Source organism: Erythrolamprus reginae, chromosome 11, assembly GCF_031021105.1.
Source record: "Erythrolamprus reginae isolate rEryReg1 chromosome 11, rEryReg1.hap1, whole genome shotgun sequence".
NCBI lineage: Eukaryota > Metazoa > Chordata > Lepidosauria > Squamata > Dipsadidae > Erythrolamprus > Erythrolamprus reginae.
This window is the reverse complement of record NC_091960.1, coordinates 9,311,159-9,324,082: the sequence shown is the minus strand read 5'-3', so window position 1 is coordinate 9,324,082 and position 12,924 is coordinate 9,311,159. Positions and strand designations below refer to the sequence as shown.

General features: G+C 40.5%; 1 protein-coding gene across 1 annotated transcript in view; it reads left to right on the top strand.

Moving 5' to 3' along the window:
* The first annotated feature begins 10,664 nt into the window (after positions 1-10,664).
* LOC139173977 (free fatty acid receptor 3-like) overlaps positions 10,665-12,924 on the top strand; it is a 40,878-nt gene continuing 38,618 nt past the window's right edge. The window contains exon 1 of the mRNA XM_070763959.1: positions 10,665-10,884. The gene's annotated coding sequence lies outside the window, so the exon portion shown is untranslated. The remainder of the gene's footprint in view (positions 10,885-12,924) is intronic.

Genomic DNA, 12,924 nt, shown 5'->3' with positions numbered 1-12,924 from the left:
TTCTTACTCAACTGACATTTCTCTATTTTTTTTCTTTCCTTAAAATTGTTAATTTTTACTTCGTTAAAAAAAATATTTAATAAAAACAAAAGTTTACAATACCAGAATAATAGACATCTGTTCTTACCCCCCACCCAGGATGTAAGATAATTTTCCTTTTTCTTTTTAAAATAATCTTTATTAAGTATATGCGGCATGTGTGTGTGTGTGTGTGTGTGTGTGTGTGTGTGTGTAAAGACAAACAAAGACAATAAAACTAACAAATACATAACTACATGTAACTGCATGTTATTTTTCTTGGAGCTTCTCAGCTAACTTTCTTCTTGGGCTAGGAGGAAAGCATGCTACTTTACTATGGATTTAGGGGTAGTGATTTCTGACAGTCTCAAAATGGGTGAACAGTGCAGTCAGGCGGTAGGGAAAGCAAGTAGGATGCTTGGCTGCATAGCTAGAGGTATAACAAGCAGGAAGAGGGAGATTAAGATCCCGCTATATAGAGTGCTGGTGAGACCATATTTGGAATACTGTGTTCAGTTCTGGAGACCTCACCTACAAAAAGATATTGACAAAATTGAACGGGTCCAAAGATGGGCTACAAGAATGGTGGAAGGTCTTAAGCATAAAACGTATCAGGAAAGACTTCATGGACTCAATCTGTATAGTCTGGAGGACAGAAGGAAAAGGGGGGACATGATCGAAACATTTAAATATGTCAAAGGGTTAAATAAGGTCCAGGAGGGAAGTGTTTTTAATAGGAAAGTGAACACAAGAACAAGGGGACACAATCTGAAGTTAGTTGGGGGAAAGATCAAAAGCAACATGAGAAAATATTATTTTACTGAAAGAGTAGTAGATGCTTGGAACAAACTTCCAGCAGACGTGGTAGATAAATCCACAGTAACTGAATTTAAACATGCCTGGGATAAACACATATCCATCCTAAGATAAAATACAGAAAATAGTATAAGGGCAGACTAGATGGACCAGGAGGTCTTTTTATGCCGTCAGACTTCTATGTTTCTATGGATGTTGCTAACTTTTCTGAATCGGATTTTTCTAACCTTGATATTTCCATTTTTAGCTTCTCATTGCCTTCTTTCTTAATGTAAATAAGCCCAGTAAGGGAAGATCCCTTCCATTATGTACTATTGATCCTCATCAGAAACATGGTGTAGGAATTTAGCACCCGCTCCTCTCCTAGGAAAATGAGAAAATCTAGGAAATATTTTAAAAAGGCAGAATATTATATTTCCCTAGATGAGAAATGGAGAAACATGTTTCTTTTAAAGGCAGGAAGCAGACTCACTCTTAATAGCCCCCACCGTCCTCAATAGTCCAGAGTAGATGTCAGCACTTAAAAGATAAAGAGATAGCTAGGGCTATTCATAAGCAAATTTATTCATTCATTCATTCATTCATTCATTCATTCATTCATTCATTCATTTATCAGATTTGTATGCCGCCCCTCTCCGTAGACTCGGGGCGGCTAACAACAACAATAATACAATGTAAACAAATCTAATATTTAAGTTAATTTTTAAAAAACCACCAATTTAAGAAACCAATCATACATACTGACATACCATGCATAAATTTTATAAGCCTAGGGGGAAGGGAAAGTCTCAATTCCCCCATGCCTGATGACAGAGGTGGGTTTTAAGGAGCTTACAAAAAGCAAGGAGGGTGGGGGCAACTCTGATATCTGGGGGGAGTTTGTTCCAAAGGGTTGGGGCCGCCACAGAGAAGGCTCTTCCCCTGGGTCCCGCCAAATGACATTGTTTAGTTGACGGGACCCGGAGAAGGCCAACTCTGTGAGACCTAACTGGTCGCTGGGATTCGTGCGGCAGAAGGCAGTCCCGGAGATATTCTGGTCCGGTGCCATGAAGGGCTTTATAGGTCATAACCAACACTTTGAATTGTGACCAGAAATTGATCAGCAACCAATGCAGACTGTGGAGTGTTGGTGTAACATGGGCATACCTAGGGAAGCCCATGATTGCTCTCGCAGCTGCATTCTGCACGATCTGAAGTTTCCGAACACTTTTCAAAGGTAGCCCCATGTAGAGAGCATTACAGTAGTCGAGCCTCACCCAAGATCCAACAAAGGTAGGATTAGCCCTCAGACATAATAGGAATTGCCCCAAGCCCTCTTCACTACATCATCACCCAGCAAGAGTCAACCAAGCCTGGGACTCAAAAGACAACCTACAAAGTTACCCTTTCATGGGCCCATGGGAGTCTGACAACCAATCAGAACACAAGATCAAATTCTCAGCATCTTTGCCCCCCCCTTTTTTTGCATGTGATCCTGTTCATCAATTTATTTATTTATTTATTTATTTATTTATTTAGTTAGTTAGTTAGTTAGTTAGTTAGTTAGTTAGTTAGTTAGTCCAATACACAATGAGAGTTTTAGTGGGTATATATATCTATATACACATAGTAAAATACATGATGAAGGTTATAGAGGAGATACTCATAGTAAAATATATCTAAGAAAGAATAGAAAAGAAGATAAAGTAATAGAACATATCAATGAAAGAATAGAAGAAGAGATATAAGAATTGAAGAAAGGTATAGGAGATATAGGAGAGCAATAGGACAGGGGACGGAAGGCACTCTAGTGCACTTGTACTCGCCCCTTACTGACCTCTTAGGAATCTGGATAGGTCAACCGTAGATAATCTAAGGGTAAAGTGTTGGGGGTTTGGGGATGAGACTATGGAGTCCGGTAATGAGTTCCACGCTTCGACAACTCGGTTACTGAAGTCATGTTTTTTACAGTCGACTTCCATAAATCCAAAATCTTTTTTCCCACTTGGAACTGAACCCAGATGGACATTTCTTGCCACAACGGAAATCTAGGAAGTTTGTAGACCACAGCAGAGTAATATGCAGTGAATGAAAGACTATTTCATTCCCACGTTCACCTCAAAACCTTCTTCCTTTGAAAGGAACTTGAAAGCATGCTTTGAAAGCAACCTCCTTTTATTAAATTGAAAGAATAATAACAATTACTGTAATGTTTTTCTCCATTAGCTGTCTCATTCTTTACTGTGAGCCCACCTAGCTGGCTATGTCTGCTCCTTGTTTTACAGTGCATGGTTTTACTATCCAGTAAAATATTAAATTATAGCCATCTTCAATATCTTAGAGCAGTTATTAGGAATACCATTTCCCAGCGACAACACAGAAAGCTCATCTCGTGAGGTTTTATAATCAAATTAGCATCACCTGGAAAACTGCAGAAGGTTCAGTGCTTTATGCAACTACGGGTACCTTATATTCATAAACCCTTTCTCCAATTGGACCAGAGTTTTCATCCAAACAATAGCTCCTGAGTCAATATTTGTGCTTCTTCCTTTTTTCTTTTTCTTTTTAACCTCTCCACCCTTCCAGTTAATGGACTTCCCGCAATGCAACCAATTAATCAATTCAACTTCCTTGGAACTGGTTGACTTCATACAACACATGTAATCAAGTCAGTCTCAGCGTTCCAAATAACACCCGAGTAATAAATCAGAGTCCAAATTTTGGTCTTCTTCCAAGTTTCAATTTATTAACAGAGCCATGTCGGTTACGAGCCGTAGTCAACACGAGAAGTACGGATATATGCGTGTACGCATATATATGTAAAGCTAGAAGAAGTAATATTGTGAAGTGTAAATGGATGGGTGTCAACAGACTCGAACTCAACCCGGATAAGACGGAGTGGCTGTGGGTTCTGCCTCCCAGGGACAATTCCATCTGTCCGTCCATAACCCTGGGGGGGGAATTATTGACCCCCCTCAGAGAGGGTCCGCAACTTGAGCGTCCTCCTCGATCCACAGCTCACATTAGAGAAACATCTTTCAGCTGTGGCGAGGGGGACGTTTGCCCAGGTTCGCCTGGTGCACCAGTTGCGCCCCTATTTGGACCGGGAGTCACTGCTCACAGTCACTCATGCCCTCATCACCTCGAGGCTCGACTACTGTAACGCTCTCTACATGGGGCTACCTTTGAAAAGTGTTCGGAAACTTCAGATCGTGCAGAATGCAGCTGCGAGAGCAATCATGGGCTTTCCGAAATATGCCCATGTTACACCAACACTCCGCAGTCTGCATTGGTTGCTGATCAATTTTCGGTCACAATTCAAAGTGTTGGTTATGACCTATAAAGCCCTTCATGGCATCGGACCAGAATATCTCCGGGACCGCCTTCTGCCACACGAATCCCAGCGACCGGTTAGGTCCCACAGAGTTGGCCTTCTCTGGGTCCCGTCGACTAAACAATGTCGTTTGGCGGGACCCAGGCGAAGAGCCTTCTCTGTGGCGGCCCCGACCCTCTGGAACCAGCTCCCCCCAAAGATCAGAACTGCCCCCACCCTCCTTGCCTTTCATAAAGTTCTTAAGACCCCTCTCTGCCGTCCAGCATGGGGGAACTGAGACATCTCCCCCGGGCCTATACAGTTTATACATGGTATGTTTGTGTCTATGCTTGCTTTTAATAATGGGGTTTTTAGTGTTTTTTAAATTATTAGATTTGTTCTTACATTGTCTTTGTTATTGCTGTGAGCCGCCCCGAGTCTACGGAGAGCAGCGGCATACAAATCTAATAAATAAATATAATATAATATAATATAATATAATATAATATAATATAAAATAAAATAAAATGGAAATGAAATAGTTTCAAAATGGTTAGTATTTATTTTATCTATTTATATTTCATGTATTTTTGTATATCTTGTTTATATGTTGTTTGTTTATAACTAAAAAAACTCAATAAAGATTAAAAGGAAACAATCAGGTATTTATTGGTTCTGAAAGCATCACAGAAAAGTCCAGGAAGTGTAAGAACACACCTCCGTATGAGAGGTGATATTTTTCACAAGCCCTGCCTTCCTCAATTTGGTGAAGCCCAGCAAATTTGGTGAAGTCCTTCATTCCTCTTCTCACAACAAAATACCTTACTCCGCCAGACTTGAAATTCTTGGTTTAGACAACTTACAACTCCGTCGTCTCCGTTCCGACTTAATAATAGTTCATAAAATCATATACCAAAATGTCCTACCTGTTAACGACTACTTCACCTTCAACTGCAACAACACATGAACATGAAATCGATTTAAACTAAATGTCAACCGCTCCAAATTTGACTGCAAAAAATACGACTTCAGCAACAGAGTAATCAACGCCTGGAATGCACTACCTGATTCTATGGTTTCTACTCCTAACCCCAAAACCTTTACCCTTAGACTATCTACAATTGACCTCTCCCGCTTTCTAAGAGGTCTGTAAGGGGCATGCATAAACACACCATTGTGCCTACCGTCCCTGTCCTATTGTCTACTTTTTATCATTACTTATTTATTTATTTATTTTGTCCAATACACAATGAGGGTTTTAGTGGGTATATATATAACCCACTAAAACCCTCATTGCGTATTGAAATATATATATATATATATATATATGTAGATTGTTCTGAGTTCGGGTTTTGCCCTGTGTAATATTTTGCATGTCTATGCGACGTTTCGGTGAAATCACATTCACCATCATCAGGCTGAAGTTCCAAGCTTCGTGTTGTTGCTTGGAACTTCAGCCTGATGATGGTGAATGTGATTTCACCGAAACGTCGCATAGACATGCAAAATATTACACAGGGCAAAACCCGAACTCAGAACAATCTACATACATATACCCGTGAAAATTTACGAAAACAAATATATATATATATATATATATACACATACAGAATATAGTTGTCGGCTATAAAATATATTAACTGCCTTGTAGTGGTCCTGGGTTGGGCCTAGAGGCAAAAAAGGAGCTGTGACGTTCCTTAAAATATACCAGGGTGATCCAACATAAAAAAAACAAAAAAAAACATATACCCCCTCCCTGGTACAGAGCTGGAAGGGTTCTGATCTGATAGCTCTAACTGCTAGTTCTCTGCTTTACAAGGTAGAGTTCACCAGATCGAATCCCAGTAAAGGAAAGGGTGTGGCTAGCTGATGAGGCCAGAACAAGGCCGAAATGGGACCATCCTAGTCTCCCTTAATTTTAAAATTCCAGCTAAAAACATTTAACACACACACACACACACACACACACACACACACACACACACATATATATATATATATATATATATATATATATATATATATATATGTTTTTGTATATATACACACACACACACACACACACACATAGAAAAACACATGATGAAGGTTATAGAGGAGATACTCATAGTAAAATATATCTAAGAAAGGATAGAAAAGAAGATATAGTAATAGAACATATCAATGAAAGAATAGAAGAAGAGATATAGGAATAGAAGAAAGGTATAGGAGATATAGGAGAGCAATAGGACAGGGGACGGAAGGCACTCTAGTGCACTTGTACTCGCCCCTTACTGACCTCTTAGGAATCTGGATAGGTCAAACGTAGATAATCTAAGGGTAAAGTGTTGGGGGTTTGGGGATGACACTATGGAGTCCGGTAATGAGTTCCACGCTTCGACAACTCGGTTACTGAAGTCATATTTTTTACAGTCAAGTTTGGAGCGGTTAATATTAAGTTTAAATCTGTTGTGTGCTCTTGTGTTGTTGTGGTTGAAGCTGAAGTAGTCGCCGACAGGCAGGACGTTGCAGCATATGATCTTGTGGGCAATACTTAGATCTTGTTTAAGGCGTCTTAGTTCTAAACTTTCTAGGCCCAGGATTGAAAGTCTAGTCTCGTAGAGTATTCTATTTCGAGTGGAGGAGTGAAGGGCTCTTCTGGTGAAGTATCTTTGGACATTTTCAAGGGTGCTAATGTCTGAGATGCGATATGGATTCTAAACAGATGAGCTGTATTCGACATTGACTTATATAAAGTTTAATTTGTACAAATTATCACCCTGTAATTGTTTGACAAAATAAATAAATAAAATAAATAAATAAACTCCCAAAATCTCTAGCCATCACTGGGCCAACAAGCAATCTAACAAGGAGTATTACAGGAAATAATGCACTCTTCGAAACCAGGCCAGTAGAATCAAGCTGATTGATTATTGGAATGTTTTGCTCGAGAGCTTTGGATGAACAAAAAGCGAGAGTCAGACGATATTTAACTTGACGGACTCAGTGAGATAGGCCAATCCATTTAGGGTGAATTTTTTGTTTTGTTTTTTAAGAATGGGGCAAATTTCTAAAGCATGGTTATGCAAATTAGTGGGACCATTTGTTTTTTAAAAAAAATATTTCACGTTTATGAAATAATTTTAACTTATTTAATTTATTTTAACGGAGCCTTGATGGCACAGTGGTTAGACTGCAATACTGCAAGCTACTTCTGCCGATCACTGGCTGCCAGCAGTTTGGCAGATCGAATCTCAGTAGACTCAAGGTTGACTCAGCCTTCCACCCTTCCAAGGTCAATAAAATGAGGACCCAGATTGTTAGGGGCAATAGGCTGACTCTTTGTAAACCGCTTAGAGAGGGCTGGAAAGTGCTGTGAAATGATATATAAATCTAAAAATGCTATTGATTTGATTGATTGGATTGGATTTGTACGCCGGCCCTCTCCGTAGACTCGGGGCGGCTAACAACAGTAGTAAACAGCATATGACAATCCAAGATAAACAGTTAAAAACCCCTATTGTAAAACCAACATACATACAGACACACCATGCATAAAATTGTAAAGGCCTAGGGGGAAAGAGTATCTCAATTCCCCCATGCCTGGTGGCAGAGGTGGGTTTTAAGAAGCTTACGAAAGGCAAGGAGGGTAGGGGCAATTCTAATCTCTGGGGGGAGTTGGTTACAGAGGGGAGGGGCCGCCACAGAGAAGGCTCTTCCCCCTGGGTCCCACCAAGCGACATTGTTTAATTGACGGGATCCGGAGAAGACCCACTCTGTGGGACCTAACTGGTCGCTGGGATTTGTGCAGTAGAAGGTAGTCCCATAGTTATGCTATGTTATGCTATTTATTTGCTTTCTATAGCTGCCCATCTCAACAAATGACTCTGGGAAGCATTCTCTAGGTTTATTACAAGATATGGCCAAAAATTCCATTTTTAAAACTGTAACATTAATATGATGAATGAAGAAAGCCAATATTTTTATGGGTGTAATATTATTTGACCTTAAATTGCAACAACTTCATTTGCCACTGTGACTTTGTAAGGGAAGAGAGGAAAGGAAGATAAATAAGTAGTAGACTGTTAGTATAGAAAATGCTTATGTAGGAGTAAGGTATTATTAGGTTTCACCGTGTAATTTTTTTATTATTTTATTTAAAATATTTTTATTAAACATTTATAAACACAAATTCAAAATATAAAGAGATATATATGTGTGTGTGTGTGTGTGTGTGTGTGTCACATGTTTAAGCTGAATTTGAAAATTAAGGGAGACTAGGATAGATCTATTTCGGCCTTATTTTGGCCTCATCAGCTAGCCATACCCACTGGGACTTGAACCTGCAACCTTTGCCTTGTAAGGCAGAGAATTATCCTCTAGGCTACAGTATCCAATCCCTTCAGCTCTGTACCAGGGAAGGGTTACATTTTGTATCGAATCAATTGTGTCGAATATATATCTTTATCTATCTATCTATCTATCTATCTATCTATCTATCTATCTATCTATCTATCTATCTACCTACCTACCTACCTACCTACCTACCTACCTACCTACCTACCTATCTATCTAGTCAAGTACATATTGGTAGTATACAAAGATATAATAATATTTATATACATGATACTAGTAAGAGAGAAACATTAGGACAGGAGACCGTCGGCACGCTGGTGCACTTATGCACACCCCTTTATTTAAAATATTTTTATTAAACATTTATAAACACAAATTCAAAATACAAATACAAAAATGCAAAACATAAATACAAAAAAGTAAAAAATAATGATAAACATCAAATAGAACAAGTACAAAATACAAACAATTAAGAACATATACTGTACCATATAGTTTACAATATTTCATGTCAAAACATATATGCTACTTTCTTACTTAACCATTTAATATAATACTTATTATAATATGGTAATACCGTTTGCACTGTAAATACTTAACCTATAAATACACGGATATATGGATACCAAATTTTGTATCATTCAAATTTTCTTATTTCGGTTCCTATTTTTTAACCAATTATAAAACCTATTCCAAATTTAATAGTAGCCCGATTCCTCTTTTGGTTTTAGTCCCATAGTCATACAAATACTTTCATTTCTACTTGGAAACCGGCTTCTGGACTTTGTGCTTGATGTGGAGGAAAAAGTGAGACTTCGATTTTGGGTTTTGCCTATTAGATAGGCTGCTCAATTGCAGGGCAGGTGGAAAATCAAGAGAAATCCTTTGGTCCCCGAGGGTTTAATCGTACCATGTTTCACATCCTCAGTGGTGAAAGCTCCAACATAGCAAGTTTTGAAGAAGACGTTGGATTAACCATTTGTCTGACGTAGTGTAGGGTTTCCTGCCTAAGCAGGGGGTTGGACTGGAAGATCTCCAAGGTCTCTTCCAGGTCTTGTTATGGCCCCTACCCTGCTTGCCTTCCGTAAACTTCTTAAGACCCACCTCTGCCGTCAGGCATGGGGGAATTGAGACATCTTCCCCAGGCCTATATAATTTATGTATGGTATAGAAACATAGAAACATAGAAGACTGACGGCAGAAAAAGACCTCATGGTCCATCTAGTCTGCCCTTATACTATTTCCTATATTTTATCTTACAATGGATATATTTATGTTTAAATTCAGTTACTGTGGATTTACCAACCACGTCTGCTGGAAGTTTGTTCCAAGCATCTACTACTCTTTCAGCAAAATAATATTTTCTCACGTTGCTTTTGATCTTTCCCCCAACTAACTTCAGATGGTGTCCCCTTGTTCTTGTGTTCACTTGCCTATTAAAAACACTTCCCTCCTGAACCTTATTTAACCCTTTAACATATTTAAATGTTTTGATCATGCCCCCCCTATGTTGTGTGTATGTTTTTTAATTATGGGTTTTTTAGTTTTTAAATATTAAATTTGTATTTTACATCGTGTTCGCTATCGCTGTGAGCCGCCCCGAGTCTATGGAGAGGGGCGGCATACAAATTTAATTAATTAATTAATAATAATAATAATAATAATAATAATAATAATAATAATACAACCACAACAGAGCTGGAAGGGACCTTGGAGGTCCTCTAGTCCAACCCCCTGCTTAGGCAGGAAACCCTACACTACTTCAGACAGATGGTTTGAATTCGTTGCCCTCTCCTTGAACCCGAATGCCCGCTTGCGCCTCCCAAGCCTCTTTCCATCGGACACCACCCCATGCCAACCGCGGGCATGCCTAAGCCTTGTTTGCTAACTCGCGGGGAACTCCCGCTTACTTTCCAGGAGGTGCCCGGTCGCACCCTGAGTAGCCCAGCCGTCCCTAACTCTACTCGTTACCCCGAGTAGTCCACCCAGACTTCTGAGTAAAGAGAAACCTGCTGCGTAAAGCGCAGCGCGGGGCACCTGGCGGAACGAAAGGAAGCAAACAAACAAACAAACGGAGGAAAGCCCCTTACTCCTAAACTTACCCAGCTAGGCAAGCCAGCCTGTCTCTCTCTCCGAACCCCACCCCCTCCTTTACTAGCCCCTCCCTAAGGCTGAGAAGGGAGCGCGACTCCTGTATCCTTTTCAAGCGGGCGAGTCCATCCGATTCTGGCGCGCTCCGTCTGGAGGAAAAATGAGATTTCAGGGCGCCCCGAGCCGCCAAAGGACCCCAGGCAGGGAAGAACGGTGACCTTGCCCCGAAGAACCGGGCAGAAGCAGCCTGTTTCGACCCGTCGATTTATTTCTCGTCCTTTCAAACTATCCCCGGGGTCGAAGTCCCATCCCTTCTAGCCTAAGAGAGAGAGGTAAGCGCCCCGCTTAGAGGATGCTTTGCCAACACGTGTTGGAAGGCTCAGACGTATAGGGCTGGGAAGGAAGTTGGGGGACTTAGGACTCGGCTCTCGGAGAGGGAAAAATATTGAGATCCACGGTTTGGGCTGAATTGTTTATGGAGTCATTTATTCGGTGGCTCTATTTATTTTATTTTATTTTAATCTGTGTGTGTGTGTGTGTGTGTGTCTGTGTGTGTGTGTGTGTGTCTGTGTGTCTATCTATCTATCTATCTATCTATCTATCTATCTATCTATCTATCTATCTATCTATCTATCTATCTATCTATCTATCTATCTATCTATCTATCTATCTACCTACCTACCTACCTACCTACCTATCTAATCTATCTATCTATCTATCTATCTATCTATCTATCTATCTATCTATCTATCTATCTATCTACCTACCTACCTACCTACCTACCTACCTACCTACCTATCTAGTCAAGTACATATTGGTAGTATACAAAGATATAATAATATTTATATACATGATACTAGTAAGAGAGAAACATTAGGACAGGGGACGGTCGGCACGCTGGTGCACTTATGCACACCCCTTACTGACCTCTTAGGAATCGGGTGAGGTCAACAGTGGATAATCTAAGGGTGAAGTTTTTGGGGTTAGGGGATGATAGTACGGAGTCAGGTAGTGAGTTCCATGCATCAACTACTCGGTTACTAAATTGGAGGCTTTTAAATGAAACCGATGTACCAGCCAGAGGCCCTGGATTTGGTGATGTGTCTATCCACATGTTGAATCCGGAAGGCAGGGAATTTCTTCTGAAGGCACATAATGGACATGCCCTGAAGAAGGAACTCGTAGGTAAATATTGAACGGTGAGGTTTGTTTTCATAATTCTTGGGAGGAGTTATCTTACTGTAGAAATCAACTGCCTTTCTTTGAAATAATTTCCTTTCTTTGCTGTTGACCTTGTCAAACACCAATGAAATAGTTCAGATTCATATGAGTCACATGTGGGGTTCATTAGTTTTGTTGCTGCCTAGTATTAAGACCCAACAATGCCACAAACGTAAAATAAGCAAGTGAACATTTCCAGTCTGATAGTGTGAGAATTCTCGCAGCCAACCCACACTCAGTAAAAGGCCTTGGAATACTAATATCAAACGACCTAAGTGCTAAAGCCCACTGCAACAATATCGCCAAAAAGGCTTCCAGAGTTGTTAATCGGATCCTACGTAGCTTCTGCTCCGGCAATCTCACACTACTGACTAGAGCCTACAAAACCTATGCCAGACCCATTCTCGAATATAGCTCATCTGTCTGGAACCCATACCACATCTCAGACATCAACACTCTCGAAAACGTCCAAAGATATTTCACCAGAAGAGCCCTCCACTCCTCCACTCGAAACAGAATACCCTACGAAAATAGACTATCTATCCTGGGTCTTGAAAGCTTAGAACTGCTACCTTTGAAAAGTGTTCGGAAACTTCAGATCGTGCAGAATGCAGCTGCGAGAGCAATCATGGGCTTTCCCAAAAATGCCCATGTTACACCAACACTCCGCAGTCTGCATTGGTTGCCGATCAGTTTCCGGTCACAATTCAAAATGTTGGTTATGACCTATAAAGCCTTTCATGGCATTGGGCCAGATTATATCAGGGACCGCCTTCTGCTGCACGAATCCCAGCAACCAGTTAGGTCCCACAGAGTGGGCCTTCTCCAGGTCCCGTCAACTAAACAATGTCGTTTGGTGGGGCCCTGGGAAGAGCCTTCTCTGTGGTAGCCCCAGCCCTCTGGAACCAACTCCCCCCGGAGATTAGAATTGCCCCCACCCTCCTTACCTTTCGTAAGCTCCTTAAAACCCACCTCTGCCGTCAGGCATGGGGGAACTGAGATACTCTTTCCCCCTAGGCCTTTACAATTTATGCATGGTATGTTTGCTTGTAGGTATGATTGGTTTTAAAAGAAGGGTTTTTTAGTTGTTGTAGTATTGGATTTACATGCTGTTTTTATTATTGTTGTTAGCCGCCCCGAGTCTACGGAGA